Source organism: Lepisosteus oculatus, chromosome 24 (assembly GCF_040954835.1).
Source record: "Lepisosteus oculatus isolate fLepOcu1 chromosome 24, fLepOcu1.hap2, whole genome shotgun sequence".
Taxonomy (NCBI): Eukaryota; Metazoa; Chordata; class Actinopteri; order Semionotiformes; family Lepisosteidae; genus Lepisosteus; species Lepisosteus oculatus.
This window is the reverse complement of record NC_090719.1, coordinates 527,009-546,825: the sequence shown is the minus strand read 5'-3', so window position 1 is coordinate 546,825 and position 19,817 is coordinate 527,009.

Sequence of the window (19,817 nt, the reverse complement as noted above, 5' to 3'; positions counted from 1 at the left end):
GAGCGGCGATCTGCGATCTGTAAAATCTGCCGGGCCATTCCTATCCACAGCCAGGACAGGCCCGGCCCCTGAGCTGCGTACCTTTTCTCTCGCAGAGATCGTTCTGTAGGGTTGTTGTACTGCAGCACATGGAGTCCATGAAAAGTGAGAATGTAAAGGTGTGAACAGTATGTTTGCACTGAGCTGCAGCTGTGTGCTAAGATGCCTGTGTGTGAGAAGCGTGCTGCAGTGCTTCTGCTCTCCTCACGGTGCGTTCAGCTGTTCTGTACCTCAGTGAGGGAGCTCCTGGCCACAGGTGTGTCCAGCATGGTGGCAGCGTCGCCACCCCAGAGCTTTCAGATTTGCTCCTCTTCTTACCTTGGGCAGTAGTGCTCTGGAAGTTGAAGCCTTGCTGCGCTTTTCCGTGTCAGTGTTTTGGAATCTCTATCCATCCAGAGCCATCGTTCATGACACCTCTATGTACAGTAAATCCACTTCAGTCTCTCTTACCTTGCAGTTGTTTGAGCTGTTATCTACCTGTACAGAAATATAATGTTGGAAGTTAATTTTTGGACACCCAATCTGTCAACGTTTCATCTCTTATCAAACTAAACTTATAATAACAGTTAGAAGTGAACTAAAATGAGCCATTTGCAGGTGTGTATAATACTGTATTTCACATTACAGAGATGCTAGTCTTAATTCTTGCCTAATCATGAGTTTCTAGTATGCGCCAAATTAACATTCTTTCAAGTGTTTCTTTCCTATAGAGGCAGGTTTACCTCACAGAACATGAAGCTGACTTGCTCTTTTGAAATCGGGAGAAATGCAAAGGCTATTAAAAGGAAAGTAAGACCCAGGGGAAATGCAACTTTTAAAGCATGAACATGATTTCCATGAGACATGGCTTGTGGGATCAATATTTGCCCAGCTACACACGTTTATGAACTCTGCAGAGGATTTAAATTCAGCCACACATTTGCACACCCCGAACAAGGAACAATAACTGGACTTGATACCTGTAATGAAAAGCAAATTCAATTATGACTTATAAAGGAGACTACTGTAAGACTCCTGGTTTGCGCTGTGTATTTTGAAAACATTTCGTTTTAAGAGCTCCGATTCCGGGCCAAGCCTTCATGTGCTGTTTTTTCCTAATGAAAGGGGAACCATTCCTGGCATCAGTCTTTGAAGGGAGAGCGCCACTTAGTTGTAAAAAATTTTTTATGTAAACACAGACAGTAAATCGAAAGTGGATGGGGCATCCACGAAGGCTGCGCTTCCTTATTTACTCCAATCAAGCGATTACCCATTGTGCTCCTGCACGCTTGCCCCGTGGTCTTCTGGGAGGGCGGTGTCTCGCACGGTTGCAGGCAGACGTCCCCGGTGAGGTCACCGCTCGTTACGGCACAGGGGAGCCCGTGGCTTGTGGCTTCAGCTTCGGAGCCCGTAGTGGCAGACGCACCATTAATTAAATCGGCCAATCAATAAATCCTGCAATTCGCTCCAGCTTCCTTCACAGCCACACTTTTGCCACAGAGCTCCGGACAGATTTCTTGAGCGGTAAACGGTTTCATCACTGTTAGCCGCTGGGCACAGAGGAGAGGTAAACCAAAACTCCCGGAGCGAGGAAAGAAGCCTCTGGGAGTCCCAAGCCCTCTAGGCCATGGGTCTGTGATGCATCAGTTTAAATAGGTCAAGTCTTGGGCTGGTATCCTGCCGTCCTGGGATGGTCGACAGGGTTCTCCAAGGGAAGAGGCTCCGGTTTCCTGGGTCGGCGTTCCAAGTCCTGATGTCGCAGGCGTCAGCCCAAGCGTCCCAGGACGATTACAGGCAGCAGGGAAAAGAAGAATGGTATAGTCACTGGATGGGAAAAAATGTTTAGAGAAAATGCAGAAATACTGGAAATTTACATTAAATCATTGGCCCCCCTGAGACGGTGTGCAAAGCGAACAGCCGGGGCACCTCAGTGAGGAGGAAGCCCTGCTCTCTCCTGCCGGGCTGGGTGACCGTTCTTCTGTCCTGGTACAAATTCCAGGGTTTTCTCTCTGTCTGGTGTACGCTCCTAACAGCCTGAGGGCTTGTAAAGTGTTTCGTTGCTAAATGTGACACATAGAGGGCCTGACCCGCCTCTCCAAACTCTCAGCATAAACAGCAATGCCTCAGGGCCCTTCTTAAGTTTGCCACTTCTTACCCTGTGTCCAGTAGGGGCTTTTTCTCTGACTCAGGCTGGGCAGTTAGAAAAAGACGAGCTGGAGTAGAGACACGGTTCATTCTGTCTGCAGTTCCTGGAAGAAACCTGGTCCTGAAATTAAGACAACCTTTCTGCCTGCCAGTAGAATATTCCAAACTGCAAAAAACTTGACGGTGTGTTTCGGTTTTCCAGAACTTTGGGCTTCTACCCATTGGAGAGCTGGGGCTGAGTTTGGGTCCAGTCTGGCCTGGCTCTGCACATTGATTGCTAGATGAGAGTTCTGTACAAATGCCAAGAATGTTTCAGTTATAATTCGGTATGAAATTCCGGATGAGATTGTAAGATCCTACTTATAGTAGCAATGAAACGAGCTTGATGGGCCTGAAGGTGTCCTCTCGCCTGTGACCTGCCGTGTTGATGAAGACATACTGAGAAGCTGACACAAAAGCTTCTTTCACTGAACGAACACCTGCAGTCTGTAGAGTAGCTCGTGTAAGTCTTTTGGATCTAAGGAGAAGCTGAGTAATTCTAGCATCTTTTTTTCCCTCAGAACATGCACATTGTCTGATGCCTGAGAGATTTGCTTTTTTCTTCTGATGTTGTTCCTGCCAGTAGTTACAGAAATTCCTTTGCAGAAATCGTTCTGGAATGGGGATAAATTGGGTGAGTTGAATGGCTGTTTGATTGGTGGAACACATTGCTGTGATTGGATGAGGATGTCTTCATGATTAACAGCAGACTCTTCTTGATCGATTCTTTTTTCCATCACTAATCCAGAACAGGTGCAGACACAGAGATCAGCCTTTCAGCTGAATATTTTCTTTTGGAGTATCAACATTGTGTAATCATAGCATTAGAAACAGAGATGGGCCACAAGGAGAAAAGTAGGATTTTCACTTTTAATGTCTTACAGCTGCCTCTTGTGGCTTTGTAGTTAATCTGTGCACCGTTGAAGCATCTTAGGAGATGCTTATTAGCAGCATTCATTTGCAATGTCATGGAGAAGCCTCTGGTAGTTTTTCCCAAATGAATCCACTTTGTAAATGAGTTGGTATTTGTCTCGGATGAGGAAGCATACTGAAAACGGACCCACTACAAGGCATTACAGAGATAGAGGTATAATCTACTGTGCACTGATTAAACATAAAGATTTGTAAGTAATAAATAGCTGGTGAAAGTCCTGTAACTGCGTTCCTGATCTTTCACTGCTAAAGTCTTAATAAGCCTGTTTTCTTTTTGGCTCTAAACATCAGTCAAGAACAAGATCAGTCTGATCATCATGCAACATCATGTTTTCTATGTCAGGCCCAGAGGAAAGTGGCATGCTTTCATCTGTTACACAAAATGACACAAAATCTTGACTTGTAGAAAAAATATTCAAGGCTCATTCGTGTATGTACATGTTTCTTAGAATTTTCCATGATCCCGGATTATTTAAGAGAGTAATCCCATGTTGCAGGGCCTTGGTACCTTGGCAACAGCCAGTCTTCCACAGTTTTGTGTCTCTTCTGCAGTGTTTCTAGTGCTCATGTTGAGGCTCATGTTCCGGCTGTGTGAGGGACTGAGAATCAGGTCGGTTCTGGCACAGTGGGGAGTGAAGAGGATGGGGGAAGGGGCGCTGTGTTTCTGTACCAGGAGAGGAAGCAGTACGTTTCCATTCATACGAGATTAACCGTCTGGCCAACAGAGTTGAAAAGGCCAGGGTGTCTGGCGGCACTGTGGACAGTGCTAGCTCAGGGCAGTGCCGAGGGGAACAGCGCGCACGCGCACTGTCTCTTACAACCTGGGCTCCTTTCAAACACTGCGAATTCTGACATTTAGCAGCTGAAGTCAAGGAAGGGCAAACTGGAGTTGTCAAACAGGTGACGTATTTGGAAGTGGATGCACTACTTTTAATCAGAGTAACAGAGAACAGATCTCCGGGGTTTAAGATTTCTTTGAATAGCCAAACCAAAAAACAGACCTTTTAACATCCCTTACGATGATAACCTTTGGAAAACCTGCAGGTTTCTTTTAAAAATCAAGCCATTTCTATAGGAACTTTTGTGTTCTCTTTTGTTAAGGTTCACAGTGTTGTCTGGGGTTTGTTGTGCGCATGTGAGCTTTACAGGTTTGTGAGTGTAAGCTGCATCAGTGCTCCAGTCAGCGCCTGCTCTGTGGGGCTTGCAGCGTGGAAGGTTAGCAGTGTATCAGGAGTGCGTCAGAGGTAGGCGTGCCCTGAACCTGTGTACCTCATGCTGGTACAGAATGTCCATCATATCAATGAGCTAGATTTAACAATGGCTGACTGGCCCAGAGGTCCAGGAGGGTAACAAGAAATTGTTAATTCCGTATTAAAAGAAGAAAGATTCTGGGAGTTTATTGCAGATTATATTGGACTCCTTAGATGAACTGTTTACAGATTTACTCTATTAACTCACTGGTTGTCACGATGCCTTATGACATTTTAAAGACAATGAAGAAAACCATTAAGAAGGAAAGGCTGGCCAGGTAACAGGAGCAGTTAAGAGAATTTAAGCACTTAAGGGTCATACCACCTTCTTTTGATGTCGAGGCTTAAATGTCCTTTGTGCTTATCAAACTATCTGATGAAAGCAGTGATGAATTAGTTTCTATTTTTGAACAGCAGCTTCTCTAATGAATATGAACAAGTCTGAGAAAAGACTAGATAGGATAGAGGAAAATGTGAGTTATTTCACTTAGTAAATGTTTGTCTGCTGTTTTTGGAAAAGGTTTTATAAAGCCACAGAAAAGCATTCATTGCTGAATGCTTGATAGTATTTAGAAAGAAGTACTGTACAAGATTTCAAGTTTCAAGAGGTACAAGATTTTCTTTATTACTTCTTAACTGTTTTAAAAAAATTGAACTGGTGATTACAGCAAATTGTTTTCCTGAGAAAAGGCAGTTGCTTATCGATAGTAATCTATTAATTCCTCCAAGCTTTCATGAGCATAAAAAGACTGCTTTTCATGTTTTTCACTTGTTGCAGAATGTGCACGCTATTTGGACAGACCAGGAAAAACAAGCATTAATAACTTGGGGCTGTTTTGAAACCTCATTAAAGCCTTCTTGTCTTGGAAAAGAAAAAAGACATGTTTTTATTGGTCGCATGTTGCTTTGGACATTGAGCCTGTTAAGAGAAGTAACAGGAGGCTCTGAACAGGAGCTGAAAGCTCTTGGAGCTGTCCTGTGTGAGTGCAGAGGACCATTGTGGAGATCAGGAAAGACAAACACAGAGACGGGGCTAAAAGAAGGATATTTCAGAGGTGAGGTCATCGCAGAGGGAGGGAGATTTCGGGACCATCAGTGTAAACACAGGCCTGAAGCCCAAATACTATTCTAATTTTTAATTCCATTTTGGGATAGAAGTCTGTGTAATCTGGAACATGTCGAGGAAACTGATTATGCAGTTATCACATGAAAGGATGTTTTGAAACAGATGATGTAATCTATTTGTGAATAGAATAGTAATTAATCAGTATTGCTGTAAGCAGGAAAACAAAGCTAGTCTCTCAAGTATGCATTGATCTAACACTTGGCTTTCACAGCTAAGGAGCTTCCCTGGTGCACATATGAAGAGGTACATTTTGGTAGCAGGTCATTGGTGCTGTTAAATCAGTCCCTGACACCCAGCGCCTGTGTGACCCTTAGCAGTCAGTGCTGAGCTTTCTGTGCCAGCTGACACGTCTCTGCTCTCCTGGAAACCTGCAGCTGTGCAAAAGAGAGGATCGCGTAGGGCCTTCTCTCTGGCCTGCGCAAGAGACAGAATCCCCCCCCACCCCAAAACAAAGAAATCCTCCTTCCAGTTCAGCTCCGCTGAGCCTCTTCCTCCAGGTGGGAATTTTGTTCCGACAAGGAGCCATTGTGTGAGAGTGAGGAGTGTCGGAGGGCCGGCTGTGTGCTGCCGCATCTGCCCAGCGTGGTGCCTCTGCTGCTGGAGCCTTGTGTCTGCGTGCTGTTCTGCTGAGGGGTACCCAGGTGGGAAACCCGCTGCATGAGCACGTGTGGGAGGTGTGGAAAAGGTCATTCAGCGGCACTGTGAGGTTCTGTAGAGACTGGCGGAGGATCCACAGCTTCATGCTGGACCCGTTGTCCATGCTAACAGGATTAAGTAATAAAACTGAGTCACATTAAAATTAAATGATGCATTTCCGCCCACATGCTATTTAGACTCCGATTTAAAGTAGCATCCTTTGACTTTTTTTTTACCTTGTTTCTTGTCTGTTAGAAAAATCAGAAGCTCAGTGAGCCCAGTCTTGCATGACAGAGTACATTGTAGGTTACAGATCTGAATAAAGTATGTGTCACGTTGTAAAAATGCTTATCTTAGTATTCTTTTGGTATTGAGTTTTATTATTAGATCATGTAAGCCCTTCTTGTTTATTCATGGCATCATGGCTTTTCAGCACTTCTCCAGTTAAGCTAGAAGGTTTTCTACCGGCAGAAACCCACCAGAGACTTCAGTAAAAGCTGACGTGAGCTCTGAACGTAGCCATTGTTGTTGTGGGTGTTTAATGTTCCATAATCTCTTTCTGCATCCAGGATTTATGTGGTAACTGGAAGCATTTTTCCCTGAATACATTTTACATGTTTCCCTGCTGGCGTTACTTTAATTTGACAAAGAGGAATAATTTGTTTTTATAGAACTGGCAGTTTTGTGTTGCCAGGAATGTTTGCTGTCTCGTTTTTCTTGTTTACCTACACTTAAATCCTTCACGCCTGCCAAGTCAGGGAACACTGCCCATGGTTTTATTTCCCTGAGTCTTCCGCTCCCTGCTCGGTCTTCAGAAGGCCCCTGGAAGGCAGAATCAGGCCTGGGAGAGCACCGCTGCCCCCCGGACGCTTGAGCAGAGGGGCTCTCGTGCCGCAGAGCTGTGAAGACGAGGGGCTGAGACCAGTCTCTGTGCTGAAAGATGCAGGACTCCAGCTGGTCTCAAGGGCCTTTCCTTTCCCAGCTGTGTTCACACCCTCTGCGGCGGGGCCTTGCTGGGCAGGTCTGGATGAAGGTGTGGTTTTAAAGCAGACTGTTGGGTGAGAAGGGTTTTGCTTTGGTCCTTCTCCGGCGTTGTGTCAGGATGATGCATCCTCCCTGACTGACCTTTGGAGTGCTTGAGTATTCAGTCAGTACTGTAAGGGCTCTGGGTATGTCAGGCTGAGTTGCGCCCTCGTGCCACTCACCCCTGGCAGATTCCCAGCCCAGCCCCTGGGGGCGCCGTCTTTGGACTCCTTACTGCTGTCCACAAATGGTTCTGAGTACCTGCAGTCCTCAATGTGTCGCAGGAAAGCCCACAGGGTGTCACTGACTCCTTGAGATCCTGACCCGCGGGCAGTGGGGTCCAGACCTCTTCCCGCCCTTCAGCCGGGACGTCTCGAGCGCCTGTGCCGGCCGCAGAAACCAGAACGCGGCCTCAGACACCGTGGGCACGTGGCACCGGCCACCTGCTTTCCAAAGCCAAAGCTGGTGATGGCGATTCTGCTTCTGTACCTCTGAAATAGAAGGCTCAGTAAGAAGGAAAAAAGTTTTTGTAAAAACTATTTACCTGGTAAGCTAGTGTGTGGAATTAGGAGTCGCATTGTGATTAATATCACACTGTTGTGATCGCAACACATCAGTAACGCACTGCAGTGCTGCAAGTCCTGCTCTGATGTGAAACAATATACTCTGCTTAGGGTTTTGGAGAACTTGTAGACTGTTTGGATGAAGTGAAATGGCTTAGCACAGATGTTCTCACCACAGTATGAGTCAACTAGTATAAGCAGGGCAGGAGTATTTGGAGGCGCTCTGCATTAAACCCCTTCATAGCCGGGCTCCCTCCCAAATCTGATAAAGCTCTGCTCCCTTTCACGAGAAGCACAGGCTGTTTGGCGGGCCAGAGATTGATTGATGGTGGCTGGATGAGGTCATCTTGAAAGACAGCGCCAATGATTACCTTAATGACTGACTGTTGTTTCTTTGTTCCACATAAAACTGGAGGCTAAAAAATCCAACCCCCCTGACTGGCACCCCAGGGGCAACAGAATAACTAGGTTCAGGACCTTTGTGCTGATCCTCTGCCTTAGATTATTAGCTGGCTAGACCCCATGCCCTCTGAGGCAGCTTCGGTAATTGGTGCTGCTTGTGCTCATATTCCTTTCACTTTGTTCTTGTTGTTTCTTTCGTCTTTGTACTGAAGCCAGTCTGACACCCTGTGTCCCTTGTGGAGATCTGATTGCTGTCCAGCGCGTCACCTTGCACTAGAGCACTAGTATGTTAAAGTAAAATCCACTGGTCTTCAGAAGTCTTCGGGTCCGTTTTATTCACACTATTAGTGAACGTTAAACGGTTATTTTTCATTGTTCGGTGTTTAATATTTCTGCATGCCTGCTCAATGAAAGCATCTGTCTGCTTTGAAAAATATACTCTTAAAAAGAAAATGCAGTTTTAATTATTTATATGTCAGTTTGCAATGAAAATTTGAGATCACATCTGCATGGTTTAACAGGAGTAGTGCATGAATCCCAGTGCTTTGTCACTGAGAGGGTTTGATGGCAGTGCATGCTCATATGTGTCAGTGTGGTTTGATACTGGTCAGCTGTGCGGTATCTTTGCTTTGCAGTACCTTATTAACTGTTCTTAGCCGTATGTGGGATAGGCACAGGCCTGATACTCAGGTAGTCAGGTGAAGGACAAGAAAGTGAATTTATTTTCACTTTTCATTCATCCCCAGAGTAATAAAGGGAATCTCTTAACAGTGGGTGAATATTTCTCACAGTACACTAAAGGAATGTGGAAAAGCATGATACCACTCTGCTTAACAACATCTTACCTTAGTTGCACATGCCGGATTTAATCCGTGCCAGATGATGTTTGGGTCAGTCCTGAAACCCTTTCAGCCAGATTCCTGGAGCTGGGGCTTTCTGCTTTTCGTGATCATGCACTTCTTGGCTGAGCATTTCTTACACCTCTGCCGTGCCTGAGCGAAGCTCCCTGGAGCCTGGCTGAAGACCACAGCCCCCAGCAGGGAGGCTGTGCTGGGCTGAGGTATGACCACACCTGGGTGGAATGCCGAGTGGAACAAACACGCTCGTCCGTGTTGCAATGGAAAGGCATGTGATGTGACCTCATCCCAGCTGGGGGGATCCAGTTGTGGACAGTTTTGTGTGTGTAAAAGCACTTTGGTCACCTTTTGCGAAAACAAATTTAACAGACACTGCTTCCCACACGGATATGTTGAATTACAGTAATTAGAAAAAAACAACATGATTTAACTTTTTCACACTAAGTTCATGTAGCCTCCACACAGCTGCCCCTGCCTGGGTTGTGCTGAGAATGGGGAAAATGAGCAATGCCTTGTAGTCTCCCTGGAGCAGCAGCAGTGTGTGAGAGTGGAGGTTATCACCTGACTTGGCACAGAGGTGTACGCGGGTCCTGTGCCCATAGATGTCAGGGATTAACCGGGATGAGCTCTCTGCGGCCATGTGAGCTTCCCGGACTCGGGGATATCGACCGGTGCATCCCTCCGGCGCCCCAGACTCCTGGAGGATCAACGCTTCTTGGTGACAAGGCGCGGCTGTCAGTCTGCATCCCCGTCCGTGATACGGGGCTGCCTGGCTGACGTGCAGAGACCTCTGTGTTTGGGAGGGCTAGTTCATTCAGTTTTTTTTGCCATTGACCTGATTGACAGCTGGTGAAAAGATTTTCTCCTGCTATCAGGCTGAGCGGTAATGGAATGTGACAGTTCCCCTGGCCGCCTGGCTTCACCCTGGCAGTGTGCTGGACTGTGCTAAAACACTTAGTGAGAAAGCAAAATGGCACTTGTTGCATTGTTCAGTAATCAGACATGGCACAGGATGTGTTTAGTCTGCCCCGATACTATGCAAAGTCTGTTTTGCCGACCCTGTGTTGTAGAGGCCCCTTTTGAAACATTGCTATAATTTTACTTAACATCGATCAGCTTCCTGTTTAACGTCTGTGTTAAATTGATCTCTCCTTGGCCCCTGTACAGTTCTGAAATAGACTCATTCCTTCGCTGTTCAGGATTTGACATCTGCCTGCGTATCTTGTAAGTGGTTAAGCACTGTTGGTGTACAGTTGTTCAGGGTTTTTTTTTCCACAGTATATCACGCAATTAAGGATCTTCCTATCGATTATGAGACTCTGCCTGTTTGCAAGTGGGTGCTCAGTCTTTACACCTCTCTCCATAATAGCCTCCCATGTGATGTTTTTTGCTGGTACACCAGTAGTTTCTCTGTTGGTTCTCATGCAGTTTTTCACAAGCATTTCCTAGGCCTCCTGGTGGTATACTCCCCCTCTTTATGTAGCAGTGCTTTCACCATGCTTTTACCATCGTGGTGATGCAGTAAACCTTCATGAGGCTGTAGTCTGTGCAAACCTTTGCAAATAATAGTCATCTTAAGCCCGCTGTGCTTGGAAGCTTTTATCTTCCCTGACCAATGAATACTGCTCCGAGGGGTTAGCTGATATCCTGCATAGCACCCAGAGATGCATTAATGATGCATAATGAGCCTAACTTCAGGTCTGTCAGAGTAAAGCCTCACTTCAGGGTTAACAGTGACTCTTCATAAATGCCTACCAGACTAGTTCTTCACACTAGGCTGTCAGTCAATAAAACATGTAAATGAGAACAATGTTGTTATTAAACATTAGGGGGTAATCATTTATTTACACTGTAATGATGCCATTAATCTTACACTGTGAAGAGTTTATATGTGGAATTTTAATCCCCTAATTGAACATGTTTCCCCTATTAGTCTGTTAGTCCATCTGCTTCAGTGTCTGCCGTTCTGTAAGCTTACTTCAGCTTTAATTTTAGTGTACATTGGAGACTGCATTGATCTGGTGATTTTTCTGACTGTTGTTGTGATGTATCAGTGTGGACTGTGGATCTTTTTCCAGGGGAATGAGCTGAGGATGGGGAGAGCTATCTTGGGGTGCGTGATGAGGGGGTATACAGTTATGGAGTGTGGCGCAAGTACTATGCTTTGCAGTGGCGTTGTCTTAGGCAGAGCAGTGCGCTTGGTAACAAAAGACGCCTTCCGTCCATCCACTTTCTGACCATTTTTTCCAGTTGTGGGTATTCCAGATTACATGCCATGTAAATCAGATTACTGAGCTGAGAGTATTTGACATTACATGGAAACAGCTTCGTTTGGTGCGATGTAAACTAGAGATTTACTGCATGTATGGCATTTTGTATCCATTACCTAGGATCTGTTTAAAGACATGCATGATTGTAATCCTCATTCTTGCTTGTCTTATAGTGCTGTTTCTGTGTTTTTGGATATTTTTTGTGATGCTCAGAGACGGTGCAGTTGCGGAGCTCTTGCTGTGCTCCACAGGAGCAGATGAGTTTCTGCTCGCATTGTGCAGACTGAGTCCTGTTTTATGGCTTTACTGGAGGAGCTTGTGTCCTGTGCCCAGGGAGCTGTTCCCACCAAATAAAAGTTGTAAAAATCAGAGCCAAAAAAAAGAAAGAGGAAACTGATTTAGAGTGAAGACCTACAGTAGGATGAGAAACAGTCAGTTGTTTTCAGCAAAGCGAAGACAAGGTGGCAGCGCTGGTCTGCCTTGAGAGCTCATCACAGGTGTGGCCTGAGCCTCTCTCATTTCTAGGGTGACAGTTACCTGAAATACTCGTGGAAATGGGACATTAAGGATTACTTTCTAGCGTTTACTCACGTACTAAGGTAATTTGTGGTGATTCCAAGAGGTTCGTGTGAATTTCTTGGTAGTCTTTTGGAGTGATCATCATTCCCTTTCCATACTGTAATTTTTAAACTTCTAGAAGTTATTGTCATTGGTCAGTTGGTCTGGCCCCAGGTCGCCCAGCTGCACGAGATGACAAGTATGGCAGGAATCTATAGCAGTGAGATGCAGATTGATGTGTGCTGCCATCTGATAGGTGTCATGCCTGCTACACACACGTGGAGTTCAGTGACTCCCACCCCTCACATCACGTTTATTACACCAGACACCAGTTAAAGTTCTGAAGTGATTGAGTGATTATTGGTGGACATTGGTGGATATTATTGGGGAGGTCAAAAAAGCTGTAAATATAAAGTGCTTAACAAGCCATCTGCTGGCTCAAGAATGCATGATAGCCAAGCAGCAGTCTCCCCTCATTATGACTTTCCTTTAACAGAATGTCATCTCCATCAGAATGCAGGGCCTGTGTTGCTTTTCTGCTTGTGTTCAGGTCTGGTGGTGTTTATTAGCCCCCAGGTGATGGACAGCAGGTCTGGATCAAGGCACGGGGTTAATCTGCGCTGATGAACACGCTGATTCTTGCAGCAGAGGTTAATCGCCATCTTGGGGGCAGTAACCCTGTGAACATCCAAGCGAGGCCGACCTCCGTGCGCCGGTGGTCTCGGCGGGGCGCTGAGGCTAAGCGCCTGGCTGTTTAGGTGCTGGAGCAAAAAGTCGGGCTGTCTATTTTTGTAAATATATTCATGTTTTCTTGTAAATGCACTTGGATTCAGCCAAAGCTGAAACTTAAAAGCACTGTTGTTCCAATACACTCCTTCTCCATAACAGAATTCCCAGCAATCTTCAGTCATCTTGGAAACAATTCTAGTTTCCAAGAGAGGAGTCAGAAGGAGTTTCTGAGAAGGCCAGCCTGATGTCATCTTCCTGTCTGGGCAGGTGCTGTGTGATTCTCATATGGAGCAGGAGAGCGCATGTGAGAGCTGCTCAGGGTGGGTTAGGAAAGCATGCAAAACAAGAAATCTCTCCAAAGGGGACTTACAGCCCCTCTGTACAGCATTACATTGTCAGTCTGTTAACCTGCCTGACAGACAGCCAAGTTGGATCAATAAGTAAATTGGTAGACAGGCAGATGCACTTTTTGTAGAGAACTTTTACAGCTAGACAGCTGTATGAGAGCAGTTTTTCCATAGTTCCAGGCGGACTGATCTGATCTAAGATGACTGAGAGCTCTCTGTTGAATAAAATGTCAAAATTTCCCTTTCGGAAATAAGGATAACCTTTAGCACAACAATGGGCGCTTTGTATCAAAATCATTGTGGCGTGCCACCAAAATGAAGATGTCTTTGATACCAAAACTAACATGTCTTTAATCAAAAACTGACATGCCTTCTATACTAAAACCAAGAAAAGGCTTTACAGGCTAATGTATAGTATAGTAATGTATAGTAAATCCAACACGCAATATGGATTTTTTTTTCACCCCCAGAGTTCATATCTTTCATCCAGAGAATTATCTGTAGTTTTATGTGAGATTTATATCTCAGGTCTAGTAAATACACATTAAAAAAAAACTAGCATTTCTGTTACTTTGCTGCACTGACAGTACAGTGTGAATACAGTGTTGGAACAATATTGTGTTGGAGGTTTGAGTGATATGTAAGAACAGAGTTCAGTGGGGCATCCGCAGCTCTGCAGAGTCCTTGAATTGTAAGGAAACCTTGGAATGGTGCTCTTGGAGCTCCTCACTCGGTGCAGATCGCTCTAACATTCTCGCACGGTCCGAGAGAAGAGCCGCATCCTGTGCTCTTAACTTACCTGGTTTAGCAGACGTGGTCATTAGTGAGGAGCCCTGGCAAGAAATTGGTCGATCTTCAGAGTCGGCCTTGTACAACATGCCTCCGGTGGCTCCCTGCTCCCCTGGCTGCGACAGCTCCATTGATGTTTGAATCCTTCTGTTCAGCACAGTCCTGTCGCTGCCAGGAATGAGTGACCCTCACCCTCCGGAACTGAGAGCTGCTCCTGAAGGCTGCTCAAGGCCAGGCCAGCCAAGAGAGGAGAATTTTCTAAGAACCTAATTGGCTTGAGGGTTCATGTTGCATTGAACCACTTTAGCAGCAAAACATAAAAATGTGAAAGCCTTCATAGTAACCAACTGAGCCTTTATGCTGATAATTAAATGTTTCAAAAATAACTATTTTACCTTTTTTTATCAGACATTCCAGTACACCGTGTCCATGCCTGTAAACCCTGCAGAACTGTGTGTTTTATGCAGGTCTCTTATGAAGGGGGTAGTTTCTGTTTCTTTTTCAGCCAAGGTGAAGCCTGTCTTACTTCTATGACCCTGTTTCAGGTGACGAGCCAGGTTTTGCTTAATGAGCTCAGATCACATTTAAACCTGTTTGCTCACAGGTGGGGTGACTGTGCTGTAGTCAAAAAGTCATCTGGGTCAGCAGTAGGTATGGATGGACGGGTTTAACAGTGTGTTAACTGTTTTCCTAGGTCCACTTGAGCCCCAGTAAGCACTGGAGGGTTCTGGATCGTTGTTCCGGCTGCCGGCCCGTTTTGTGCTTTGGCGGTGCACCTGGTTTCCGGAGCTGTTCCTCTGATGAGACTCGTGTCCAGTGCAGTCTGGGACAGCTCACCATCAGGAACACAGGCTTATTCATTCTGGCTCCCTTAAAGCTGCAGCTGAGCTCCGCTACAAATCTCTTTGCTGTTCTCAGAGCTGCACAGGTTGTTTTAATAATGATTACCTAACTCCGCAGGGCATAGAATATATTTTTCATTTTGGGTGAATATGGCTCTCTGCTGTGGTTTGCAGTCTCCTGGGGAAAGCTTTCTGTGCTCTCGGTTTAACGTTTCTTGAAGCAGACAGACTGCCGAGCTCCCCTCTCCTGCATAAACCCCAGAAGGCTCCGTCAGCCCTGGGCCTCCATACCAGAAGCTGCTTTAATGTCGGCGCGTTCCTTTTGGAGAGCAGTAGCTCATCCCCTCTTGAAAGGCTTGAGGGGCTCAGCGGTATACTCAATGAGTTAACCAGAAAGAGATTATGTGTCTTTGAAAGAGACCGTTTTGAAAAGGAAGTAACTATTGACCTTGTGCTCTTTCCCTCTTGATTTTGTTTCCACATGTTCAGCCCTTTCGGAAGCACGTTCTTTCATTCCAAAGGTTCTCCTTCGAAGATTTCCTGTCCATTCGCTGAACCACTGCTGACCTACAGCCCCCAACCCTTCTTTCTGACTTCTGTTTCTTCCTCTGCGAGACGCACTGTCACAGCCTGCCCAGCTGGCTGCATCCAGCATCAGCTGCACAAACACGAGAGACTCGTTTTTTATCGCTGTGCGTAACCCTGAGGAACCCAATTAACCAATAAACTAATCAATCTATCAATTTAGCGCTCTGCTGCGGCACCCCAAGGTTCTCAGTTGATACAAGGCAGTTTATAAAGTATTCTGTAGGGTCCAAGATAAATTAAAGCAAGTTAGTATGGTGTTTCAGACATGGACAGACTTGATTTTGTAAGCAAGGAAATTGACTCACCTGCCCGATCACTGCTCTCTTCTCATGGACAAGCTCAGCAGGAGAGCTGCTCACGTGTTGGCACACGCTCTCGGAGTTGGGACGCATTGTTCCTCTCAGCCTGCTGAATGCACCTGCAAGCAGCTAGAAATTAAATCCACACCAGATCCAGTGGAATCATTTTACTGTGACACCCCAGACTAGAAGGTGACAACTGTCACAAAACTGAACCTGTGTTTTTCCCACATTCGGACCCCAGCCCCAAGGGGAGTGTTTGTGAGTCTGAGTTTGTACATAAAATCTGTTGCATTGTTGTCTTGAAACTCATTGTCTTGAGTGACAATTCTGCTTTTAAAGTTATAGGGGTACAGCCCTGAACTCCTTGTTTACACTTAATGTGTCCCCATTGTGTGACTGGGCTCAAAGTTAAACCGAGTATATGAGAAAATATTTAAACAAAAAAGAGGAAAGTTTGAAATGTTTTCAGAATGACAGCCTAATAACTATATAGCAAATGACTTGTGTCTTGCAGATTAATATGTCGGTTAAAAAAAAAGGTTGTGAAAAAATAACTTAAAACCTTGGTCAGTGGGTGTCTCTTCCCTGTCTGTGACTGCTGTACCTTAGACCTCACAGGTCTTCACCTCAGACGTGAAGATATAGAGGACTCTTCTGTTTGACTGACGATCAGGGAATTAGACACATTGACAGCCCCCTCATTGACTCAGGAGGGCCTCTGAACTCTGACCCTGGATGACCCCATCCCAGCGTCCAAGAGAAAAGTTCAGTCCTGCTGCTGGCTTGGTCAAAGGTCATAGGTCAGAACTGCTGGCCTTTCTTGACATGAGCCTCATATTTACGGTGAGAGCAGGCAGAAAGGCCTTTGTGCGCTGTCACTCATTCATCAAATGCCATAATAGCTCTTTGGCAGGAGCAGAGCATCCTGTCTGTCCTGTCTCACAGACTGGCCAGGTTAGTTAAACTCTGACACCAGTTCCTGCCCCAGCATGGGGCTCTAGTCCGTTGTGGCTTGACCCCTGATGAGCAGTCAGCGCGAAGCACTTCCTTCGAAGATGTTTTGGGGAGGTGAACCTTCCTTTGGTTGTGCTCCTCCATCCTGGATATTTTCATACGCAGGGCAAGAACATGTATTTTTGATGCAGAAAAAATAAAAAATCCTTTCAACAAGCAGGAAAATATTTTGTTCCTTGTTGATTTCCGGACAGTAGCAATGCTTTCCACAGCCCTTTGTTGCGGTGAAACGAGGACACGCTTTCATTTTCACTAAGCGGAAGTGTTGCTGTGTCCGATTCGAGGGCGGGCCATGGGACAGGAAGCATTTGGGGTCCCCTGGGTCTGCACACAGAGCCACAAATTCACAGTCTGATCCCTGCTGGAGGACAGAGAGAATTATAGGATGGAAATGCAGCTACAGTCCATGGGCCCTGTGCAAGGAGACCACAGATTTGCATAAATCTGCAATTATTGTTTTCCATGTTCTGCAAAACCAGTAATACCTTCCAGACTAACCTACGATCTCATTTATCCTGTATGGACTGCTGTGCCAGACTTCATTCTGGGATAAAACCAACAGAACCGCAGTGTGGGAATCGTGTTCCCTGCACCATATGAGCTAATGTGCTAAAAATTGAGAGTCTGTTTTCCAAACACTGCTGACTCTGACATTATTTCATCCGTTGTGGAGCAGAGAGATTTTGAGGAGCAGCTTCTCCTCTCTCTTCTCATCGACCGCATGGTATGTGGCGGCCCCGGGCCCAGAGAGCGCGCAGCTCTACTCCGGCAGTTGATCCCGGCTGTGGCGTTCGGGATGCAGAGAGAGACGCAGTGTCGGGAGAGCCCAGCCTGCTGGCTTTCCGGAAAGCTGGGCGCCGCTCAGCCCTGTCCAGACACAACCGCAGCTTCAGCTGAAGGTTTTGGCAAAAGCAGAAGTCACTTACCTGCACTAAACAAACTGAAGCGTTTCCTTGAAGACCTCATTAGTATTTCTCACCATCTAACATCTAAATTGCTCAGTGCATGAAACCTCGCCATTCATGCGATGGACTGTTAAAAGCTTTTGGAAGGTTGTGTAATTCTTTTTTACCAGACTAGCATTTCTTTAGTAATGCAGCTGCTTTAAATTGTTTACAGTTCTCCCAGTGTGCATGGCCAAAACAACTTTTGCATGAGGCTCAGAGGATTAGTGTCTAGAATATGTCTTTCCTCCTTCAGTCTCAGGTTATTCCAGTACAGATGTTCATACAAAGCTTGATTACAGCTAATTTATCAAAGGCACTGATATCAAAGGTTTGAGCTACAAAACCTCATGTTCTTCATCGGCATTTCCTCTGCTGTAGGCATAGGGAGGACATGCTGATCAGCACAATGAAGCAACCATGTTGGTTTTTGGCCCGTAGCTGCCTTGCTAATTAGTGGATTTCCAGAGTTCCTGAAGTCTGCGGTGTCACGCAGTCGAGTTCAGTGTTAGATTAAACAAATTCCCCCTGGGAATGTTTAGTGCGTTCCTCTGAACGCTGTGCCCTGGGAGAGCAAGTGAGGTGCAGTTTTTGGTTCAGGGACCCTTGCTGGAGATCAGGTTGGCCAACTTGTTTGTTTCAGTGACTCATCTGCTGTCTGGGGGAATATGAGATTTTATACCAACAATAAGGTCCCGAGTAACATGGTCTTCGGTCCTGCCTGGCATCAGTGTCCTTTCACTGTAGAGCATTTGTGTGCTTGTAGACTGGAGTCCTGGTCCTTGGTCATTTGTGTTTTATGGTCATCTTCAATTAAAAGTTAAAGGTCACTCAGTGAAGGAAATTCAACCAGAAATCGGCAGATTTGAGAGCTGCAGTGACATCCAGAAGGCCCTGCAGTTTTGCAGGGCTTGGACCCTTGTCAGCAGGACGGCACCAGCAGACCAGATAGAGGCTCAGTATACCTGTACAGTATTGCAAATTCCAACTGACTGATCACTGTAAGAATTCTAGACCTGCTTTTTTTTCCAAAACATGAGTTTAGCGTGAGTTTCAAGGCCTGTAACATTTTATCGGGACTCAGAGGGTCACAAGGTGCGAACACGACAGAGGAGGGGGAAGGGCACACAAGGTCAAAGACGGAAGCCGAGGCTACTGAGGGTCGCCCATGCGTGCCCAGCACAGAGGTGCTTAATTGACAGAAGGGAACTGTGTCAGCTGGGATGGAAAATATTCCTTGTGTGAGCTCATTGTTTGGACTACGCAGGCTGAGTGCAGTAGCTGCTCCACACGTTTAGCACCACATGTGTCTTGGTTTAGGGACACGTTCTTTTTCAGCTCAACTGGGTAGATTGCTGTTGTTTTCTTTCCCTCAGCGTTCATAGTCAGTGTGTCTTTGCTCCTGCGTTGTTGGGCAGGGCTGTTAAAAAGACATCAGAGACACACTGTACTGCGCCAGGTCACAGCCAGACGGGTTTGTCTCTGCCTGTGCTTGTAGCAGGTATGTTCCCTGTGTATTTAACATAAATGCGGTCAGGTGGTGGATGGCCAATCATAAGAAGTAACAGAGGAGAACTTTAATTGAACACATTGTAGTGTAGTTAAAGCTCACTGGAAAGCTTGAGTTTAGATAGCTTGGCACGGGCTGAATATTTGGAACAATGGCCTGTCTGTTGATTTTTCAAATAAAAGTCTCCACTTAGACATTTTCTTGCAGAAGCCAGTTCGTGGCTGAGCTCAGACTGCCTTCCAAGCAGTGTGTTCTGGACCTCCTGGTGATATTCCTCCAGTATGTGGTAACTGGATTAAATGCCCCCCAGTGAAGTCGAATTTTCCCTAATAGAGCTTAACTGTGGGTAAGAAATAATTTTCATTGCACCTGGGGTACGGTGAGGACAGGTAGGCACTGGCACATGGTCACTGCTTTAGAAGGATGTGCTTTTAGGACGGGAAGTAGCAGCCAATTCTTGACACCTGGATAAAACCACTCTTCCGTTTTGACAATGAAGGTGATTCCACTGTGTCCACAGTCTAAAGTGATGGCTGATGAGGCTCTCAATTCAGTAACCTGCCAGCAAGATTTTATTCTGCTGTTCTTAAGTGATAAATATAGTCCTCTCAAAAAATCCGGTGTTTCACCATGATGAAAAAATGAATTGGTACAAAAATATGTGCTTCTGGAAAAGGAAGAACCCAATTATCCTGCCAGAAGATCTTCTGACTCTCTGTAAGATTCAGAGTGACTTGGGAAGGAGGGAACAGGGGTGTCATGTGACGATGAATCTGTTGGCACGGCCGCCAGCGCCGAGTGATTTAGAGTCACTTTTTTCAAACCTGACTTTCTTAACAGTCTCCCTCTGATGTTGAATTTTTTCCTAGAACCTTTTTTTTTTGCTTCACCACAAATGCAGAAAGTAAAAACAAAAAGTTACATAACAGCAG